We start from the raw sequence: 24933 nt of genomic DNA on the forward strand, positions 1-24933 counted from the left end.
AGCTTAACTTCTGATTCATAATCATGATGAACCTACATAAATCCTTTAAATTCTCAGGCCCTAGATTAGTGTTTTCAAATTAAAATAGAAATGATGATTACTATTTCATACATAAGGATCATTGTATACCACATATTGATTTGGCTTTAAAATATATTATCTATATTTTATTGTAATTTATTTTTAAAAATATTTCCTGAAACTTCTGGGTAAACATGGAAGCAGTATAGACCCAGGACTCTTTCTCTCCTCACTTCACCACTTACTGATCTAGACTACCTCAAAAAGCCAAAAAAACAAATTCATATGAACTAAGGGACTCTACCGTAGGGCTCAGCATTGAAGGTACATGGGATTTAGGCATTTCCACACTATAAGGGGGTGAAATACCTTCCACCAAAACATGAGGTAATCAAAACTCCCCCATCTCACCTACGGAGCTAGAGTCAGAGCCAGTGTGCTAGAAACAGTGAGTGAGCAGGGGGCACCTCTAGAGCTAGCAAGGGGCACCTCTAGGTCCTTTGCAACTGACTAAGACCATTAAGGATGTATTACTGAGAGTGGCTAGACCTAAGACCCCAGTAGGCTGAAGAACACAGACCTTGGGTACCCACACAGAGATAGCGCAGAGAAGGGCAGTAAAGAGTAAAAGCTGCAGAGACGTGAGAGGTGGCAGCAGGCAAAAGCCGTGCTCCTCAGCTCCATACATAGAGAGTCTGCCCTCCTCACTCAGACTTCTAACTGGAAAGGGAAGGGGGAAAACATAGTGATGGCAAAAAACTCCTAGGAAAAACAACTTCCCAACACCAAGGAAAACAAGAAGAAGGCATTGACCCTGGATAATTTTTTTGAAGGAAAAATTGAGACTACAGAGGAAATAGCATAAAAGGACATACTAATAAATGCATACAAACCTTTCAAAAAAATTGAAATTGGCCACAAGCTCTTGAAGAATTTATATCAGAGCTTACCAAAAAGATGGAAGGATTTTGGCAAGAAAAGTGGGAAATATTTCAAAAAGAAAATAACAGGAACACCCAACTGGAGAAACAGCTGTAAGCTAGGAAAAGCAGGATAGACCAAACCAGAAAGTAAAATCAAAAGATTATAGCAGAAAACCAGTCCTTAAAGACCAGAATTAGACAATTGGAAGCCAATGATCTTGCAAAACAACAAGACTTAAAAAAGCAAAGTCAGAAGATTGACAAAGTAGAAGAAAACATAAAATATTTCACTGACAAGATGATAGATCAGGAAAATTGAACTCAAAAAGTCAATTTGAGAATCATTGGTCTACCAGGAAATAAAAAAAAAACACAAATCTTGACATCATACGTCAAGAAATTATTCAAGAAAACTGCCCTGATGATCTTGAACAAGGTGGCAAAATAAACTTTGAAAGTGTTCATAGCACACTATCAGTCTCAAAAGACAATCTTGAGATGTATAATTGCCAAATTCAAGAGCTTCTAAGCTAAGGAGAAAATGTTACAAGAAGCCAAAAAGTGATAATTCAGATATCCAGGAGCATCAATCAGGATTACAAAAGATTAGGCAGGGTCCACACTAAAGGGCCACAAGATTTGGAATATAATATTCAGAGAGGCAAAAGAATTGGGTCTTCAACCAAGGATCACTGACCCTAAAAAAACTGACTATATACTTCCAGGGGAAAGTATGAGCATACAATAAAATAGATTTCCAAGTGTTTGTAAAGAAAAGACCAGAACTAGTAGAAAGTTTGATATCCAAACACAAAGATCAAGAGAAATATTTAAAGAAGAAATAGGGGGAAAAGGGGAATTTTTTTTTATTTAAGTTTTCTTCCTTAAGGGCTTCAATAAAATCAAATTATTTATATTAACATATGGAAAATGTTATTTGTAACTCAAAAATTATATTTACTATTATAGTAATTAGAAGAATTATTCACAGATAGAAAGTGGGGTAATAAGTGGTATAAGATGATATGCAAATAAAAAGAGAGGGGAATCAAGGATGGCACCAAAAGAAATTTGAATGATGAAGATAAATAGGATAATCTATATCACACGAAGAGGCACATAAGAATGGGAGGGCAAGAATACTATTATAAGAAGGAGAATACAAGTGTTAAAGGATAATACTCAAACCTTACTCTCAGTGGAATCAATTCTGAGAGGGAAAAGCATCTAGATCCATTGGGGTATCAAATTCTATATTGCCATACTGGGAAAGTGAGAAGTGAAAACCAAGGGGGGTGGGAAGTGGGGCAGGGAGTACAAGAAAGGAGGGAAAGAGAGGGGGGAGAGAACTTAACAGACCATGAAAAATAATAAGAGAGGAAGAAAAAGGGAAGACGTGGAAAGGGAAGCATAATAAGGGTGGGTATTAGGGGAACTGATAAAAAACAAACCACCAGTTAAAAAGGATATATCAAAAGAAGAAAGGACATAATGAGGAGAGGATATCAAGATGTTGAACTTGAATTAGATGAACACACCCATAAAATGAACACAAATAGCAGAGTGGATTAGAAAACAAAATCATACCATATGTTGTCTACAAGAAATACACGAGGCAGGTAGACTCACAAGGTTAGAATTAAATGTTGGAGCAAAATCTATTGGGCCTCAACTGAGAGAAGGAAGTCAGGAGTTGGAATCATGATATCTGACAAGGCCAAAGTAAAAAGAGATCTGATTAAAAGAGATAGGGAAGGTAATTACATACTGATAAAAGGAAGTATAGACAATGAGGAAATATCAGTACTCAACATGTATGCCCCGAATGGTATAGGATCTAAATTTCTAAGGAGTAAATAGTGAACCTCAAAGACCAAATAGATACTAAAAATATACTTGTGGAATACCTGAACTTTCCTCCATTAAATCTAGATAAATTGGATTTAATAGATATATGGAGAAAAATAAATAGGGACAAAAAGGAATAAACTTTCTTTTTAGCAGCACATGGTACATTCACAAAGATTGACAATGTAGTGGGACATAAAAACCTGACAAATAAGTGCAAAAAAAAAAGCAGAAATAGGGGGCAGCTGGGTAGCTCAGTGGATTGAGAACCAGTCCTAGAGATGGGAGGTCCTAGGTTCAAATCTGGCTTCAGCCACTTCCCAGCTGTGTGACCCTAGGCAAGTCACTTGACCCCCATTGCCTAGCCCTTACCACTCTTCTGCCTTGGAGCCAATACACAGTATTGACTCCAAGACAGAAGGTAAGGGTTTAAAAAAAAAAGCAGAAATAATATATGCAACCTTTTCAGATTGTTATGCAATAAAAATAATAATTTATAAGGACATATGACTAACAAATCAAAAATTAATTGGAAATTAAATAATGTTTTCCAAAATTGGTTAAAGAAAAAATCATAGAAACAATTAATAATTTCATTGAAGAAAATGACAATGATGGGATATCATTTCCAAATCTATTGGATGCAGCCAAAGCAGCTATGAGGGAGAAATTTATATCCTTGAGTTCATATTTTTAACAAAATAGGGATGGCAAAGGTCAATGAATTGGATGTACAAACCAAAAAACTTGAAAATGAACAAATTTAAAAAACCACAGAATAAAATTAAATTAGAGATCCTAAAAATTAAAGGAGAAATTAATAAAATTGAAAGTAAAATAGCTATTGAATTAACAAATAATGCTAGAAACTGGTATTTTGAAAAAAAATATAAAGTACTGGTTAATCTAATAAAAAAGGAAAGAAGAAAACAAAATTAACAGTATCAAAGATGAAAAGGGAGACCTCACCTCTAGTGTAGAGGAAATTAAGACAATCATTAAAAACTATTTTGCCCAATTATATGGCAACAAGTATGGTAATCTAGGAGATATGGATGAATATTTACAAAAAATAGATTGCCTACATTAACAGAAAAAGAAATACTTAAATAAACCCACATCAGAAAAAGAATTATAGTTTGGATCAACACCTTATACCCTACACCAAGATAAACTCAGAATGGGTGAACGACTTGAACATAAAGAAGGAAAGTATAAGTAAATTAGGTGAACACAGATTAATATATATGTCAGACCTCTGGGAAGGGAAAGACTTTAAAACCAAGCATTACATAGAAAGAGTTACAAAATGTAAAATAAACAATTTTGATTACATCAAGTTCAAAAGTTTCTGTGACAAACAAAACCAATGTAACCAAAATGAGAAGGGAAGCAACCAATTGGGAAACAATCTTCATAACAAAATCCTCTGACAGAGGTCTAATTACTCAAATTTATAAAGAGCTAAATCAATTGTATCTTAAAATCAAGCCATTCTCCAATTGATAAATGGGCAAGGGACATGAACACACAGTTTTAAGGCAAAGAATCAAAACTATTGATAAGCAGATGAAAAAGTGCTCTAAATCTCTGATAATCAGAGAGATGCAAATCAAAACAATTCTGAGGTATCACCTCACACCTAGCAGATTGGCTAACATGACAGCTATGGAAAGTAATGAATGCTGGAGGGGATGTGGCAAAGTCGGGACATTAATTCATTGCTGGTGGAGTTGTGAATTGATCCAGCCATTCTGGAGGGCAATTTGGGACTATGCCCAAAGGGCGATAAAAGACTATCTGCCTTTTGATAGAGCACTGCTGGGCTTGTACCCCAAAGAGATTATAAGGAAAAAGACATGTACAAGAATATTCATAGCTTCGCTCTTTGTGGTGGCCAAAAATTGGAAAATGAGGGGATGCCCTTCAATTGGGGAATGGCTGAACAAATTGTGGTATATGTTGGTGATGGAATACTATTGTGCTAAAAGGAATAATAAAATGGAAGAATTCCATGGAGACTGGAACAACCTCCAGGAAGTGATGCAGAGCGAAAGAAGCACAACCAGGAAAACATTGTACACATAGACTGAAACATTGTGGTATAATCAAAAGTAATGGACTTCTCCATTAGTGTCAGTACAATGTCCCTGATCATCCTGCAGGCATCTAAGAGAAAAAAAAAAAACTATCCACAGCAAAGGACAGATTGTGGGAATAAAAACACTGAAGAAGTCTTCCTGACTCCAAGTGCCACACTTTATCTACTTTGTCACCAGTGTTTATAGAGGGGTAGCAATTAGCCCTTTTGGGGCCAAATCAACCTTTAATAAACCTGGAAAAATGTGCTGGAACCAGATAAGTTTTGTTTGTATTTTTTTTCTTGAGAAAAGAGGGAACACTGAAGGACTGTAGTACCAAGATCACATTGGCAACTGTATGTTGAAATGGATTGGAGGAAAGCCTTCTCAATGGGAAGATTATTTCATGTTACTATTACTGAGTTGTTGAGGGCCTGAACAGTGGTGGCTTTGTGAGTGCATAAGAGATATATTCTTGAGATCTTGTAGAGGTAGAAGACAGGGGTTGAGGGGACATGATTGAGGAGAGACTCTAAATGAACACCCTAATACAAATGCCAACAACATGGAAATGGGTTTGAATCAAGGACAGATGTGATACCCAGTGGAATCGTGCATCGGCTGTGGGAGGGGTGGTGGAAGGGAGGGAGGAAAAGAAAATGATCTTTGTTTCCAAGGAATAATGTTTGAAAATGACCAAATAAAATAATGTTCTAATTGAAAAAGAAAAAGAATTATAATGAACCATAAAAGAACTCCCTAAGAAAAAATCTCCAGGCCCTGATTGATTCACAAGTGAATTCGATCAACCATTCAAAGAACAACAAATCCAATTATTATGCAAACTATTTGATATAATTAGCAAAGAAGGAGTTCTACCAAATTCCTTTTATGACACAAATATGATACTGATTCCAACACCAGGCAGGTCAAAAACAGAGAAAGGAAACTATAGACCAATCTCCTTAATAAATATAGATGCAAAAACCTTAAATAGGATACCTGCAAAAAGACTCCAGCAAGTGATCAGGAGGATTCTTCACTATGATCAGGTGAAATTTATACCAGGAATGCAAGGATGGTTGAATATTAGGAAAACCATCCACATAATGGACCACATCAACAAGCAAACCAACAAAAATCATATGATTATCTCACCAGATGCAGAAAAGGCCTTTGACAAAATACAACACTCATTCCTATTGAAAACACTAGAACATATAGGAATAGAAGGAACTTTCCTAAAGCATATATCTAAAACCATCAGAAAACATCATCTGCAATGAAGATAAATTAGAAATATTCCCAATAAGATCAGGAACAAAGCAAGGATGCCCATTATCACCTCTATTATTTAACATTGTATTCAAAATTCTAGCAGTAGCTAGTAGTAGGAAAGAAATTGAAAGTATTAAAATAGGCAGTGAGAAGACCAAGATATCACTCTTTGCAGATGATATGATGGTCTACTTAAAGAATCCTAGAGAATCTATTAAAAAGCTAGTGAAAATAATCAACAACTTTAGCAAAGTTGCAGGATATAAAATAAACCCACATAAGACATCAGTATTTCTATATATTTTCAACACATCTCAGCAGCAAGAATTAGAAAGAGAAATTGCTTTTAGAATCACCCCAGGGAATTTAAAATACTTAGAAATCTATCTGCCGAGACAAACACAGGAACTATATGAACACAACTATAAAACACTTTCCACACAATTAAAACTAGATCTAAGTAGTTGGAAAAACATTAATTGCTCATGGGTAGGATGAGCTAACATAATAAAAATGACAATCCTACCCAAAATTATTTGCTTATTTAGTTCCATACCCATTGACCTACCAAGAAACTTTTTTACTGAATTAGAAAAAAAAAAAACATAACAAAGTTCATTTGGAAGAACAAAAGATCAAGGATATCCAGGGAAATCTTGAAAAAAGTGTGAAGGTAGGAGGCCTTACAGTCCCAGATCTCAAACTATACTATAAAGCAGTGGTCATCAAAACAATTTGGTATTGGCTAAGAGACAAAAAAAAAGGATCAATGGAATAGACTTGAGGTAAGTAACCTGAACTTCTCAACTTTTGGGACCAAAACCCACTATTTGATAAAAATTGCTGGGAAAATTGGAAGACAGTATGGGAGAAATTGGGCTTGGATCAGCATCTCACACCCTACACCAAGATAAATTCAGAATGGATGAATGACTTGAATATAAAGAAGGTAACTTTAAGTAAATTATATGAACACAGAATAGTATAGTTGTCTAATCTTTGGGAAAGGAAAGATTTTAAGATCAAGCAAGAGTTAGAAAAAATTACAAAATAAATAATTTTGATTTCTTTAAATTAAAAAAGGTTTCGTACAAACAGTACCAATGCAACCAAAATTAGAAGGGAAGAAACAAATTGTGACAAAATCTTCATAACAAAAACCTCTGACAAACTTCAAATTACTCAAATTTATGAATAGCTAAATCAATTATACAAAAAAAATCAAACCAATAACCCAATTGATAAATGGGCATGGGACATAAATAGGCAATTTTCAAATGAAGAAATCAAACCAAGATTGGAGAATGGCTGAAGAAATTGTGGTATATGTTGCTGATGGAATACTATTGTGCTCAAAGGAATAATGAACTGGAACAATTCCATGTGAACTGTAATGACCTCCAGGAATTGATGCAGAGTGAAAGGAACAGAACCAGGAGAACATTGTACACAGAGACTGATACACTGTGGCACAATTGAATGTAATGGACTTCTCTAGTAGTAGCAATGCAATGATCCAGAATGATTTGGAGGGATCTATGAGAAAGAACATTATCCACCTCTAAAGGAAGAAATATGGGAACAGAAACATGGAAGAAAAACAACTGTTTGATCACATAGGTCGATGGGGATATGACTGTGGATATAAATAAATGATCATCCTAGTGCAAATATCAATAATATGGGAATAGGTCTTGATCAATGGAACATGTAAAATCCAGTGGAATTGCACATCAGCTAAAAGAGGGGGTTGGGGCAGCAGGGAAAGAACATGAATCTTGTAACCATGGGAAAATATTCTAAATTGACTAAATAAAATTTTCAAAAAAATATTTCCTGCTTACATTATAATCTTTTCTGGCCTTCCAGGGGGCCTTCTAGCCACAAGTTTGACAAATTAGTCAAAATACAGAGCAAGAGGTGATTTTTAATTGAAAAAAGATTTTCTTCATCTTTAGAAATAAAATCACATTTCTACAAACAGTAGTAGAGTAGTGAAGCATAAGGCCAGAAACAAATCAATAATGGAGAGGAGCATAGGGAAGTAGACAGAAGAAAGGAAACAAATTTAGAGCAAAATCTGCAAAAAAAAAAAAAATCTGTTGTTATCAGGGGTCAGTATCAGAAAATTTAGGTGCTTGTACTCAGTTCCTGGCAAGTGGAATATGAGATCAAATATTATTATTCAGTGAAAGCTCTCTCCATGAAAGATGAATTGTAAGCCATTTTATTAAGTCTTCACTATGTGCCCATAACTGTGCTAAGGGTTGGGAATAGAAATAATAGTAAAAAATATAGTAAGAACACTGTAACAAATGATAAGGAAGGAAAGAAAGGGAATATCCATGAATAGTTTGAAAATTGTTGGAAAGCAGCATGGAGGAACATGTTTACTAATCAGGGTAGAGGGAACCAAAAGCAGAGTCCCAAAACAAGAATACATTAGAGGATAACTTCTAAAATATATCTGGTTTTATTCAAGTTTGCTAACCTGAATTATATTCTATCACTATAAAGTACTATTAGTATTTTATAGTTAACATAAAATATTATTAAAGGCATTTATAAAGCAAATATACCCATTAAAGATAATAGCAGAATTATAGATGCATTAAAAGTATTCTGAGAAGAAATAGGCAATATCCCTGTGATTTAAGCAAGCCTCTTTGAATAGTTTGGCCTTAAAAAAAAACAAAAACATCTTTCTAAGACCTCTTTATAAAACTGTTATCTGATTTGTTTCAATTATGTCCAATGATACTGGAAATGGAAAAAAGGCAGGGATACTTAAAAGCTGCCTCAGGTACTTAGAGGAAAAAAAATAATTGAAAGTGTAGGGAATTCTCTCAAGGTTGTAGTTAAACAACTAGAACAAATATACTCTAAGTCATTTCACTTTTATGCTAGCTGACTGATAACCTAATACAGAAAGTAAAATGACAAGATTTTTTCTATTAACTTGAGAACTGGAACACAAGACCTTTTATTAGGATAAAGGTGATTTATACCTTTTTTTCCCCCTTGAATTGATGTCTACAAGGTGAGAATCTTTGAGCTTGACATATTTACTTGACATTGTTATCCTATAATTTAATTACAGATATTCCTGAATATATGTACATAGGAGGAGAGTTATGATTGTGAAATTTGAAATTGTCATTAAACCTTGCTTCTTAGCCTTCTTTCACTATCACTGAGGTAGAAATGAACTTACTTCTTTTTTCAGAACTTTGAAAGTAGTGAGGGAAACTTTGATTATAGCATAATGTAGCCTGTAGATTCAGATGTTAATAATGATTTTCTTCAAGATTCAAAAACCATCCAGCCTCTCAACTTCTCCCGATGTTGGTAGCAAATCTCTCTAGTTTTTGACTTAGCATTCCTCATGATTACCTTGAAAAGTTTGAAGAGGATTTTTTTTTTGCCTCTTCACATCTTAGATTGAACTCTATTACCAAATCAGTTTGTTTTATTTTAATAAGATTTTAGGGAGGGAAGGTAGAGAAATGGATATTTTTTAAAAATATATTTTAGTCAAAATTTTTTCTAGTTTCAAGGGCTCTTAAAGTACAAAGTACATAAATAATATTAATTGCAGTACTCACTAGATATCTGTCAAAATCTGAAGCGTTCTGATGCTGTAATTGGCATAGTATATTCAAAGAAAGCTTTGCAAACTGCAGGGGCCAAGACTCAACATCAATTGACACTTAAATATGGGCAATCTAAAGAAACAGAATGTGTTTTAGGAGTCCTTCACAATTATCTACTTGCTTCAGTCTCCGAATTTTCCTTTCTATTACACCTTTTCTTTTTAGAATATGTAGATTGATATTATGGTGTCAACAGTCAGTTCAGCTTATTTAAGTATCCTAATACAAGGCCAAATTATAGTAGGACTATATGGTTTATGAAACATATTAGTCAAACAAAACAAAATCCTGCATCTGTTATGTCCCCAAACATATATAACTTTAAATTTTCATGGACATTGTCAAGATGAGAATTAGTTTTGCTCAATTCTCATTGTTTCTCATTCTCAATTCTCAATTGTTTGTAGGTGAACTTTAGTTTTTTCTTTCTTTTTCAATGGAATGTGCATTAAAAGATAGAACTTCTTTGTTAAATAAAAAACAACTTTAAAATAAAAATAAATTCACTATGGGAAAACAAAAATAGATTACTCATTCTTCATCTTAGAAACATAAAGTCTGTTTATTTCTTTTTTCCTTTTTTAATTTAATTTTTAAATTGAGATGAGGCAGAGGAAGGAGATATAAATCCCTAAGATATAAGAACATGATAAAGAAACAAATAAGTACATAAATGAATTAATAAAATGTTTGTTAACTAAAGGGGAAAATATGATTGAGGCTACTTGATATACAAAATAAAGTCAGGGAGAGCTGAAACCAAATGCATATTTTAGCACAGCTATATAACTCTATGAAACTCTTTTAACCTCCTTTGTTTCATTTTTGTCATTTGGAAAATGAAGATAATGATAGCATCAACCTCCTAGAACTGATGGGACATTAAAATGAGTTCCTTTGAAAAGCATTTGGCTAAGTATAAACTATTATATACATGCTATTATTAATAATAATTATTATTATTCATTGGGAGATATATACACTTGTTTTTGTTTCATTAGGAGAGGAATCACATAGAAGAAGAGGGAAGAAAGAAGAACATAAAGATGAATCTTGATTTAGTTCTTGTGTTCTTGACTTGAACCTCTTCACTCCCAAACCTTTTTGGGTAGATTTTAAGGAACTTTTGAAATTAAATGGAGAAAAATGTATATTTTTATTTTCATTAGCTTCTAATGGAAATTTAATATTTTTCCCATTCTTTAACATTATTATTCTGAGATGATGTCTGTAAGTTTCTTTTGGCTGGTACCCACAGACACAAAACAATGGCATTACTGATTTAGATTGATGAATTATGAATTATATGATTCAGCCCTTTATTTTTACTTACCATATATACAACTGCAAAATAAATTTGGAAGTTCATTGTGGCTTTTAAATTAGAACAAGAGAGGAAGGCTTTCATAGCAAGTAAAGGACCATTTTTTCCAGTCTAGAAGACTTTGTTTTCAACACCCAGGTCTGAGTAATGTGGTACAGTGAGAAAAGTACTGATACTAGAGATAGAGAACCTGGGTTCAGTGCCCATCCCAGATGATTTCTGCTTGTTTGACTTTCAAAAAGTCACATATTTTCCTGGAGGCTCAGTTGCTTCTTTTAAAAAATGAAGAAATTGACCTAGATGTCCTTTTTTTTTGTACATATGTGCTAATATGACCCTCAGTGCTGTAAGAAAACTCTCTAAGAAGAGAATTTTTATTTGGATCCCTAGAAAGCTTTTCAATTTTGAGTTTACACATTAATGAAATCATAGGCCTTGTCATTATTGGAGCACAAAAACCTATTTAATCTCTGTTGGACAGACCGTAACCTTCTGGAAGGCAGGCAGTTTCATTTTTGTCTTTGAATCCCTGGTACTTTGCATATAATAGCCTCAGCACCTAAAAATTGATTGTTAAATGATTCATTGCTTCTATCTATGTTTGGCTTCCTTTGAAGTGTTATAGTAGCAGTCATTAACGGTTTTATTTCTATTTATTGTTTAGTAAACTAAAGGCACAGAGAGCCCTGGATTCTTCCTGTCAGTAAACTTGGGTTCTGACATATGATGGAGGGAAAGCACAATTTCCTACAGTATCCAAATGGCATTTAAAACTCTTCACACCCTGTCCTTTACCTGTCTTTCAAGTTTCTTTCCACTTAATCCCCTCAACTAACTTTAAAAAGGATATATTCTAGCCTATTTGCTTTTCTTCACTCACAGGTATGGATATATCTTCATAATTTCCACTTTATTCATCACATTCTTAAGTTTAAACAACCAACAAAACAGTAAGTCAAACTCTGATTTCCAATATGTAATTACTCGCACTGAAAATTTAAGAAAGAACTCTCCCCATTCTTGTACTTCACATACACAAAAAACCAAACTCACACACACATACACAAAGATAAATTAGAAATAACAAAATGAAAGAACTGGCCTTAATAAGGCTTGTAAAAGACCTCTTCTTTGGCAACAGAACTCCTTTGTGTATTCCCAATCTTATTGATATGTTTCAGTCTTCTATTTTTGAGATGTAACTGCTTACTATCCATAAATCTCCATTGTGTTAACCTAACTCATCAACTATTGCTAATCAACTTGTCATCCTTGAAAGCTTTATCATAAAAGGTCAAAATGTAATTATATCAAGTAACTTTAAGCAGAACATTCAAGGACAGTAGTTCTTTAAAATTTCATATAGAAAGAGTTTTATTAGAAATTATATTTATGACCTTACCAGCCTGGATTCCAAGAATAAGATGCTCAAAGTGGTCCTGGAAAAAAGTAGAATGATGGAAGGTAAATGTATACATATATATTAAATTAATTGTATTTAAAGAAATAGCAACAGAATATCTAGTTTCCTCTGGATCTTTGGATTTTTGGTAGAAAAATAAAAGACAATGTTTGAATATCTCTCTCCTTTTAGAAATATACTTCAGAAACTCCTAAGAAATGTCAGGTAAATGGATAGAAGAAAATCCCAACATTTGATAATCTGCCCTACTTTCCCTTTTCCTTCATTATATAACTTTTGTTCATCTCTCTTCCAGGTTAGGTTTTTGTTTTTTTCTTAATTTATTAACATATAAATAAATATATATTGTCCTAAAGGGTAACTGGATCAGTGATTAAGAGTACTGCACTAGGAATCAGGAAAACCTGAGTTCAAATCTAGTCTCAGGCATTTCCTTGCTGTGTAATCATGGGCAAGTCACTTAACTTGTATATGTCTAAGAAACAGCTAGATGGCTCAGTGGACAGAATCTGGAGTCAGGAAGATCTGAGTTCAAATGCAGCCTCAGATATTTCCTAGCTGTGGAACCCAGGATAAGTCACTTAATTTCTGATTGCCTGACAATTCAATCTACTGGACCCACTGAAGAAGGAAATGGCAAACCACTCCAGTATCCTTGCCAAGGAAACTCCATGGATAGCTATGGTCGATGGGTTTGTAAAGAGTTGAGCATGACTGAATAACTGAACAACAAAAACAAAAATTGTGTATTTATGAACATATATACTTTATGCACAAGTATTTATATGTGTATTTATATAATCTATAATCATATCATATAATCTTATATGTTCTTGGAGTCAGGAAGAAATGAGTTCAAATCTTGCCTCATGTGTATGGCCCAGGGGAACTTTCCTTGTTTTCCCTGTGCTTCAGTTTTCTCATTTGCTTAAAAAAAAATAAAGGAGATTAGATTCCATGGTCTTTAAACTCCTGTTCTTCTCTAAATCTGATTTATGTCAATTTGTTATCTTAATCTGATGTTTTACAAAATATTTGATAATGTTCCTTGATAAACTTGTGCTTGGCAATACAACTTAGCCCTCAAATTTTATTGTGTAGACAGACACATAGATTTTAGGTTCCTGAGATGTGCTTTAGTATAATTAGTTATCATAATTAATGTATGTCATGACAGAGGACTAAGTCTTAGAGAGGAACTTATGGTTTGTTCATGCTAAACTTTCTCCCAAAGCAGGAGACCCATCTTTCATATTTATCAAACCATTTCTGGTACTATATAGCTAAATAAGTCATCCCACCATTGAAACAGAAGCATTTTCTGTCTTCTGTTTCTAACCTCTAGGATCCAGTTAAAATAAAAATAGTATCTAAATTCTGACTTCTATCTATTTAGCTATAACCAAGGCCAGAAAAGATCAGAATGTAATTGGGAAATATTTAACAAAATAAATAAAAATATGATAAAACATAGGAAGTTAGAGGAGGAAATACCACCTTTTGAAAAGAAAGGCCACCACTGGAAAGAATTGGCAGGGTAGTCAGATTTCACTTAAATTGAGGAGGTATAAAAAAAAAAGCAAGAGAAAGAAAAAGAATGGAAAGAATGGGGGCAGTGGGGTAGCTCAGTGGATTGAGAGCCAGGCCTAGAGATGGGACATCCTAGGTTCAAATCTGTCCTCAGACATTTCCCAGCTGTGTGACCCTGGGCAAGTCACTTAACCCCTATTGCCTAGCCTTTACCACTCTTCTACCTTGGAACCAATATAGAATATTGATGCTAAGGTGGAAGGTAAGAGTTTAAAATAAGAGAAGAAAACAGTAGTAGAGGATTGGATATTAGTCAATCAGTCCTAGAAAGGAATTATAGTACAACTCGAAGTGGATATGGGGGAACAGGTGTAGTGGAAGAGAAAATTGGTTTTTAAGATATTCATTTTAAAAGACACGTTAGAGATAAGTGAAAACTAAAGTGACTAGGCATAATTAGTTAATGTTGCCTAGAATGTAGAATGATGTGGCCTACACAGATTCAGCTGCCCCATAAATTTCTTTTAGCTTAGTGATCTGGCCTCTTTTTATCACCCTAGCCATTTCTGGTAGGGGAGAGGAGGCTATGCACAGAAATTGTTTTCATTCATACTAATTTCTCTCTCCTTTGACATCAGTTCAACTACAACTATAGAGTCTCCTCCCTTTGACAGCTTCAATGCTAGCTTTCAATTTTATTTATTATCTAATAGGACTAATACTTTATTTTATACTTTCTCCAAGAAAATATGGATGCTTTTGTTTCCTGAACTCACAAGTCTCTTTAGTGAAGAATATGACAACAATCCTTATTCAATTGTTTTCACATCATAGTTCAGTGACTAAAATTCTGCCAGGAACTTACATTTTAAAGTAATGAGAGTTAAATTCAACAATAGGATAGATCCATCAAAGTTTTAAATTCTATCCAACAAGAAAATTAGTCTATTACATTTAACGTATTTATGCTTCTAGAATGTCTATCCATTAGGAATCTCGGTTGAGATGTGAGGAAAACTTAATGTAATATCTAGTTATTATCTGAATAAATACATCAACTACCAAGAAGCATTTACTTTGCAAAAATGGTCATTACCTAATTAGCATTGACTACTGAGTTCAGATATCCTTCATTTTAAAAATATTTTATTTTACACAGTGTAGCTATTTTTAAATTTTATAATATTTTATTTGATCATTTCCAAGCATTATTCATTAAAGACAAAGATCATTTTCTTTTCCTCCCCCCACCCCCCATAGCCGACGCGTGATTCCACTGGGTATCACATGTGTTCTTGATTCGAACCCATTGCCATGTTGTTAATATTTGCATTAGAGTGTTCGTTTAGAGTCTCTCCTCTGTCATGTCCCCTCAACCTCTGTAGTCAGGTAGTTGCTTTTCCTCGGTGTTTCTACTCCCACAGTTTATCCTCTGCTTATGAATAGTGTTTTTTCTCCTAGATCCCTGCAGCTTGTTCAGGAACATTACACCGCCACTAATGGAGAAGTCTATTACTTTCGATTATTCCACAGTGTATTAGTCTCTGTGTACAATGTTCTCCTGGTTCTGCTCCTCTCGCTCTGCATCACTTCCTGGAGGTAGTTCCAGTCTCCATGGAATTCCTCCACTTTATTATTCCTTTTTGAACAATAATATTCCATCACCAACATATACCACAATTTGTTCAGCCATTCCCCAATTGATGGGCATCCCCTTGTTTTCCAATTTTTGGCCACCACAACGCGCAGCTATGAATATTCTTGTACAAGTCTTTTTCTCCATTATCTCTTTGGGGTACAGACCTATCAGTGCTATGGCTGGATCAAAGGGAAGACAGTCTTTTATTGCCCTTTGGGCATATTTCCAAGTTGCCTTCCAGAACGGTTGGATCAATTCACAACTCCACCAGCAAAGAATTAGTGTCCCTACTTTGCCACATCCCCTCCAGCATTCATTACTTTCCATAGCTGTCATGTTAGCCAATCTGCTAGGTGTGAGGTGATACCTCAAAGTTGTTTTGATTTGCATCTCTCTGATTATAAGAGATTTAGAACACTTCTTCATGCACTTATTAATAGTTTTGATTTCTTTATCTGAGAACTGCCTATCCATGTCCCTTGCCCATTTATCAATTGGAGAAAGGCTTGATTTTTTGTAGAGTTGATTTAGCTCTTTATAAATTTGAGTAATTAAACCTTCGTCAGAGGTTTCTATGAAGATTTTTTCCCAATTTGTTGTTTCCCTTCTGATTTTAGTTACATTGGTTTTATTTGTACAAAAGCTTTTTAATTTGATATGTTTAAGTCATTCACCCATTTTGAATTTATCTTGGTGTTGGGTGTGAGGTGTTGATCTATTCCTAATCTCTCCCACACTGTCTTCCAATTTTCCCAGCAGATTTGATCGAATACTTGATTTTTGTCCCAAAAGCTGGGATCTTTGGGTTTATCGTATACTGTCTTGCTGAGGTCGCTTGCCCCCAGTCTATTCCACTGATCCTCCTTTCTGTCTCTTAGCCAGTACCAAATTGTTTTGATGACTGCTGCTTTGTAAGATAGTTTAAGGTCTGGGACTGCAAGGCCCCCATCATATGTGGTTTTTTTTTTCATTATTTCCCTGGATATCCTTGATCTTTTGTTATTCCAAATGAACTTTGTTATGTTTTTTTCTAAATCAGAAAAGAAATTTTTTGGGAGTTCAATGGGTATGGCACTAAATAGATAAATAAGTTTGGGTAGGATGGTCATTTTTATTATATTGGCTCATCCTATCCATGAGCAGTTAATGTTTTTTCTAATTCCTCAAGTCTAGTTTTAGTTGTGTGGAGAGTGTTTTGTAGTTGTGTTCATATAGTTCCTGTGTTTGTCTCAGGAGGTAGATTCCTAGGTATTTTATTTTGTCTAAGGTGATTTTGAATGGGATTTCTTTTTCTAGTTTTTGCTGCTGAGCTGTGTTGGAGATATATAGAAATGCTGATGACTTATGTGGTTTATTTTGTATCCTGCAACTTTGCTAAAGTTGTTGATTATTTCAATTAGCTTTTTGGTTGAATCTCTAGGATTCTTTAAGTAGACCATCATGTCATCTGGAAAAAGTGATAACTTGGTCTCCTCCTTGCTTATTTTGATGCCTTCAATTTCTTTTTCTTCTCTAATTGCTACTGCTAGTGTTTCTAGTACAATGTCAAATAGTAGAGGTGATAATGGGCATCCTTGTTTCACTCCTGATCTTATTGGGAATGCATCTAGTTTATCCCCATTGCAGATGATATTAGCTGATGGTTTTAGATATATACTGTTTATTATTTTTAGGAATGACCCTTCTATTCCTATGCTTTCTAGAGTTTTTAATAGGAATGTGTGTTGTATTTTATCAAAGGCTTTTTCTGCATCTGTTGAGATAATCATGTGGTTCTTGTTGGTTTGCTTGTTGATGTGGTCAATTATGTGAATGGTTTTCCTAATATTGAACCAGCCCTGCATCCCTGATATAAGTCCTACTTGATCATGATGGATGACCCTTCTGATCATTTGCTGGAGTCTTTTTGCTAGCATCCTATTTAAGATTTTTGCATCTATATTCATTAGAGAGATTGGTCTATAGTTTTCTTTCTCTGTTTTTGACCTGCCTGGTTTTGGAATCAGTACCATGTTTGTGTCATAAAAGGAGTTTGGTAGAACTCCCTCTTTGCTTATTATGTCAAATAGTTTTATTGTATTGAGATTCACTGTTTTCTGAATGTTTGATAGAATTCACTGCTGAATCCATCAGGCCCTAGGGATTTTTTCTTAGGAAGTTCTTTGATGGCTTGTTGGATTTCATTTTCTGATATGGGATTATTTCAGAATTCTATTTCTTCTGTTAGTCTAGGCAGTTTGTATTTTTGTATATATTCATCCATATCACCTAAATTGGTGTATTTATTGCCATATAATTGGCAAAGTAATTTTTAATGATTGCCTTAATTTCCTCTTCATCGGAGGTGAAGTCCCCCTTTTCATCTTTGATGCTGTTAATTTGCTTTTCTTCCTTCTTTTTTTAATTAGATTGACCAATACCTTGTGTATTTTGTTTGTTTTTTCAAAGTACCAGCTTCTTGTCTTATTTATTAAATCAATAGTTCTATCACTTTCGATTTTATTAATTTCTCCCTCAATTTTTAGGATTTCTAGTTTGGTTTTCTGCTGGGATTTTTTAATTTGATCACTTTCGAGTTTTTTTTAATTGCATTTCCAATTGATTGACCTCTTTTCCCCCTAGTTTGGTAATATATGCACTCAGGGATATGAATTTACCTCTGATTACAGCTTTGGCTGTATCCCAAAAGGTTTGAAAGGATGTCTCACCATTGTCAATTTCTTTGATGAAATTATTAATTGTTTCTATGATTTCTTCTCTAAACGATTTTTGAGTATATTGTTTAATTTCCAATTAGTTTTTGATTTGGTTTTCCATGTACCATTACTGATCATTATTTTTATTTCCTTGTGATCTGAAAAGGTTGCATTTATTATTTCTGCTTTTCTGTATTTGTGTGCCATATTTCTGTGACCTAATGTATGGTCAATCTTTGTGAATGTGCCATGTGATGCTGAGAAGAAGGTGTATTCTTTTTTATCCCTATTTATTTTTCTCCATATGTCTATTAATTCTAATTTTTCTAAGATTTCCTTCACTTCTTTTACCTCTTTCTTATTTATTTTTTGATTTGATTTATCTAAATTTGATAATGGTTGGTTTAAGTCTCCCACTAATTTGGTTTTACTGTCTATTTCTTCCTTCAATTCTCCTCGTTTCTCTATTAGAAATTTGGGTGCTATATTATTTGGTGCATACATGTTGATTAGTGATATTTCCTCATTATCTAAATTCCCTTTTAACAAAATATAATTACTTTCCCTATCCCTTTTGATCAGGTCTATTTTTGCTTTGGCTTTATCAGATATCATGATTACCACTCCTGCCTTCTTTCTGTCAGTTGAGGCCCAGAAGGTCTTACTCCATCCTTTAATTCTGACCTTGTTAGTGTCTACCTGCCTCATGTGTGTTTCTTGAAGACAACATATGGTAGGGTTTTGGACTCTAATCAATTCTGCTATTTGTCTATGTTTTGTGGGTGAGTTCATCCCATTCACATTCAAAGTTATGATTGTCACTTGTGGATTTACTGGCATTTTGATATCCTCCCCTAATTCTGACCTTTCTTCTTTAGCTATAACCCTTTAAGCCAGTGATTTACTTTAAATCAGTCCCCCTAATCCTTTCCCTTGATATATTTCCCTTTCTAGCCCCTCCCTTTTTGTCCCTTTCCCCTCCTCCCTCTCCTTCCCTCCCTTTTTGTGTTCCCTCCCACCCTACCCCCCTTGGTTTTCCCTTCTCCCTTCCCTTGTTGGGTAAGATAGAATTCAAGATCCCAATGGATCTGGTTGTTCTTCCCTCTCAGAGTTGATTTCCCTGAGAGTAAGGTTTAAGTAAAAACTCTCTTCCTCTCCTTCTTATAGGAGTTTTCTTCCCCTCCCCTTCCCATGTGAATCTTTGTGTGAGAAAGATTATTCTATTTGGTCTTTCTTTTCCCCCTATTTACACATTACATTTTCCCCACATGTTAGTATACATAGATTGATATAAATGTAGTCTTTATATAAGAGAGTTGGAGTAAAAGAAAAAGATGACGTTTTTCTCCTTTCCCCTTTCCTTCATATTTACCTTTTCAGGTATTCCATACTCTTTGTATTTCAATATCGAATTTTCCGCAGAGCTCTGGTCTTTTATTTGCAAAAACTTGGAAATCTTCTATTTTGTTGAATGCCCATACTTTCCTTTGGAAGTATATAGTCAGTTTTGCTGGATAGCTGATTCTTGGTTGAAGGCCCAGCTCTCTTGCCTTTCTGAAAATCGTGTTCCATGCCTTAAGATCATTCAGAGTGGCACTTGTAAGGTCTTATGTGACCCTGATTGGCTTTCCTTTATATCTAAATTATCTTTTTCTGTCTTCTTGTAGGATTTTTTCTTTTGTTTGAAAGCTTTGGAATTTGGCAATTACATTCCTGGGAGTTGTCTTTTGCGGATTTAGTGTAAAGGGTGTTCTGTGAGCTTTGTCAGTGGCTGTATTGCCCCCTTGTTCTAGAATGTCTGTGCAATTTTCTTTGATTATATCTTGTATTACAATGTCGAGTTTGCTGTTTATTTCTGCCTTTTCTGGAAGTCCAATTATTCTTAAATTATCTCTTCTTCCTCTATTTTCCAGATCTGTCACCTTGTCAGTGAGGTATTTTATGTTCTCTTCTAATTTCTTGGTCTTTTGGCTTTGCTTTATTAATTCTTGCTCATTGTCTTCGAGTTGCCTGATTCTGACTTATAAAGCCCGGTTTTCCTTTTCACTTTGGTCAAACTGGTTTTGTAGATGCATGAATTTCTTTTGCATTATTTTCCACTTTTCCTCCCAGAGGGCTTCCATCTTTTTGATCCTTTCTGATTCAAATTTTTCATGGGTTTGTGGAGAGTTTCCATTTCTTTTGGAAGGTTTCTGAGCATTTGCTTGTGTTTCCTCTTGTATCTCCTCTGTATTTTGTATTTTTGCTCCATAAAATGTGTCCAAGGTCACCCCCTTCTTCTTGTTTTTCTTGGAATTTGGGGGCTTTTGTGCTTCTGTGGAGTTTGCCATCTCTGAGTGGGGAGGACTAGCTTTTCTTATCTCTGTCTGGTGTTGGAGGTTTTAGCCCTAGGCAGATTGTCCATTCTATGCAGTTGTTGTTCTGTCTTCCTGGGGAAGCCAGGAATTGCTGGTGTTTCCTTGTTACTACCCTCCTCAGTTCTCTCCCGATGCCTCTCCATTGCCTTACTTCCATGCTCTGAGCCTGGCTGAGCACTCTCAGTGAGGTTTTTCAGTGCCTTAGGCAGCCAAAAGAGCCAGCATTCTGAGGGGGGAGGGGTCACAGCTTCCCCGGAGCTCCTGATAAGATTAGCTTTCTCTGGGTTGAACTGAGTATGCCTTGAGGCAGGGACCTTCTTTGAGACTCAGATCGAGGGATCCAGCCAGGGTGTTACAAGCTCCCCCTCTATCTCTCTGTTTCCCTGCTGTCTGTGTTGGGTGCCCCCTCGTCTGAGTCAGGTTGTTTTCAGGAAGCGGCCTTCAGAGTAGCAGGCCCTGAGGCTCTGAGTTTCCCTCTGCTGCCTTGGACTCGGTGCTCTGGATTGGGGGGATGGGTCCTGGGACCTTCCTTCTGCCTACCCCTTAGGTCTGAGTGTTCTCGGGTTCTGGATTTGGGGGGGGGCGTACCTTTTGGGCCAAGTCCAGGAGGAGGATTACCAGGGTCTATGCTGTTAATCGTTTTGAATTTCTGTGCCCTAGGAGCATATAGTTTGAGTTCTGTAGGGAAGAGTTTCCAGAGATCTGAACTTTAGCTTTCTCTAAGCTGCCATCTTGACCGGAAGTCCCCACAGTGTAGCTATTAATCAACAAGCATTGTACCTGGTATATAGCAGATGCCAGAAAATATTATTATTAATAAATACTGAACTAAAAATTCAATAAAGCCTTATTCCATTTTCATGGTAGTTGTAGCATTCTTCTGGTTTAAGAAGCAATCAGGCACATTCATCTTAGATTAAAGAGAATCTTTGGAGCTTATTATATAGGCAGTCATGTGGTCCGACTAGTGCTTTTAAGAAAAGCACTTTTAGAGATTAGTGGAAGATGGATTGGAAAGAGGAGAAATGAGACAGAAAATTAATTTAGAGCATTTTATAAGAATCCAGAGGTGATAAAGACATGAACTTGAGTAGTGGTTGTTTGAAAGAGGACAGCTATGAGAATTGTGAAAGTAAACAACTGATTCTATATATGTACTGAGGGAGAGTGAGGAGTTCAGGATGACATAAAGTTCCAAAATCTGGGGAACTAAAAGGAATATCCTTCCATTCTGATGTCTGTACAATTCTAGCAATTTCAAACTCTTCTCCTTTATTTGACCAATATGTAATTTTTTTGTTATGGTGGCATCAGATTGTACCAGTAAGATAAGATCAAAATAACTCTTGGAATTTCAGAACCAATATTACTTCAGATCACTGAGAAAGAAATTGAGACCCTTTCATTTAAAATGCAAAATATTAATAGTAATGGATTTATTCACTAGACAGTAGAAGATATATGTTGTTAAGACAATCTGAATCAATCTGTAATTCAATTAACCTTTAAACAAACATGTTTGAAATTGAAGAATTTTTGGATGAAGCTTCACAAATAGCTATGACAAGAAATTTCAACCATGTTTGGAATAAATTGAAAGTATTTTTTATCATTGGCTGGTATAAATATAGTTTATCACTACTTATATTGCTATGAATGAATCAGTGAGGGATTTTAGAATTTATGAAAGCTTATGTTTAAGTACCAGATATATAAGATTAATTTACTTAATTTCTTAGCCTTTTCAAGCACTCCTCACTTGGTTTTAATAAAGAATGGGCTTTAATATTTTTATTTTAAGCAGTGATCACTCTGAAATTGTTTCATGTGTCTAATAGAATGTAAGGATTCCTGCCTTACTCATTTTTTTATTTTTATAAGTGTATTTTTTATAATTATAAGTGTAATTTGACTTGACAGACATAGTGAATTGGATGATATTAATCATTTTTTAAAAAAAGAAACCATATTTCTGGTGAACCCTCTTGAGAGTGAGGAAAAAGGAAAAGATTTGTTTGTCTTTAATTGAGAGGTTCTTAGGATGAAATCTATATTTTTCATTTCCTATTATTACAACACCACAAAAGATTTTGTTTTCCTAAAGTCAAACATTCAGGTAAAAGGTAGCAACTGAAAATTCTTTTCTTTTCCCCCTTCCTTTCCTTTAATCCTCCCTCCATTTCTTTATTCTCCCTTAAGCACTAATAAATTTCTACTGGTGGCTCAGTACATAGAACCTGGATTTAATTTAGGAAAACCTGATTTTGAGTATTAATTTAAATATTAGTTGTGTGACCCTGGCCAAGTCACAACTTTTTATCTTCAATTTCTCCATCTGTAAAATGAGTACTACTAGCACTTACTTTGCAGGATTGTTGTGAGGAAAAAAATATGATAATCTACATAGATCTTAAAACACTATATAAATTTTAGCTATTATTATTATGTTTACTAATCTTCCTAATACCTGAAAAAACTCTAAGCAGCTATATTAGACCATATTATTCTTTTGAAATAAATCGTCAACTCTTTCTTGATATGGCAGTGGAAAAAAATCATTATTTGTGCCATTCTACTTGTGTTTCTTGATAATGAGCATGGTTTCATGTACTCTGATATAGTTTTGGGGAGCTCAGAAGGAATTTGAATGTAGGTGGATAGTATCAGGCTCTGTTGCTGTCAGTTGTTAGCTATGGGCATAAAAATGGGTAACCAAAATTTAGAAGGTAAACAAAGTCTAAACAAACCATCACCCCTCCCCAACCCACTCATCCATTCCATTGAGAATATAATATATTTCTTATAGATAACATTGCTAAACTACCCAAATATAAATATATAAAACTGTAGCTCCAATAGCAAGACCAGTTTTAGCAGTGAATCACAGCCTAGTGGATGGACTTGGAAGCATGTGAGTACAGAATGGAGAATTGGCATCTATTATAATTCAGGATCCAGGATGATGGTAAATCAGGCTATAGAAGGAGGATGGGAATAAAAACAGAAGTAGATTATGACAACTGGATCAATATACCTTAATAGCTGAGGCAATTTTCTGTCTCTTATCTGAAAGCTTTTATATTCTTTTTTCAATCAGGAAGCTTCTTCAATGAAAAGGTTCCCCAGTTGGCTACAGGAGGCAATATGCCTAGCTGGAGTGGAATTGAAAGGGAAAGCAGAGTATGTAGAATCATGTTGATTCTTGCTCTCTGTCCATTTTTGCTCCATGACAATGGAGTCATATTTTTCCTTCAGTTTTTATAACACTGAGTTATGTGTTCCTCATTTCTGCTTTCACCCGAAATGAATTTGAGTCATTCACTGCTACACTTCATGACCTCATCAATTTTCAGGGATTCAATAATTATTTACCTCCTGATGATTCTCAAATCTACTGATGCAGTTAGTCTTAATTGGATAACCTTTATGTTGACTTCCACTGTCACATCCCCAAATTCCCATTATACCTTTTAAACTAGATATTTTAAACTCAACATGTTCATAACTACGCTTAGTACCTTTCCCCCTAAAGTCTCTCAGGCTTCTAAACTTCCTTCTTATTATTGTGCATGTAATTATCCTCCCACTCACCCAGGATCACACTCTAAGTGTTACCTTCTACTCCTCATTCTTTCCTTCCCCTTTCAATCTGTTTCCAAGGTCTGTCAATTATAGTTTCAAAACATATCTTGTACGTGCCCCTTCTTTCTTCCGATCACTTTCAGGACCAAATATAAAATCATTTGTATGTCATTGAAAACCTTCATAACCTACTACTCCTCTCATTTTTCCATTCTTATCCCTGATACCCCATCATGTAGTCTGTAATCTGGTGCAAAAGGTCTCCTTGTTGCCTTTAATAAGAACTCCATATCTGACTCCAGGTATTTTTACTGGCTGTCTCCAATGCCTGGAATGCTGCCTCTGGTTCCTTTCAAATTCCAATTAAAATCAGACCTTCTCCATTGTCTTTGCTAATTCTTTTCATGATTATTTTGAATTTTTCCTCTATGTAGCTTTTTTGTACTTATTTATATGCTTTCAACTCCTTAAAGACAAAAAACTATCTTTTTTTTTTCTTTTAAAAATTTCTTTCTTATATCTCTAGTATTTAGAATAGCACCATGCACCTGGAAGGTGCATAACAAAAAGTTAACTGT

This window comes from Monodelphis domestica, chromosome 7 (assembly GCF_027887165.1).
Source record: "Monodelphis domestica isolate mMonDom1 chromosome 7, mMonDom1.pri, whole genome shotgun sequence".
Classification (NCBI taxonomy): Eukaryota; Metazoa; Chordata; class Mammalia; order Didelphimorphia; family Didelphidae; genus Monodelphis; species Monodelphis domestica.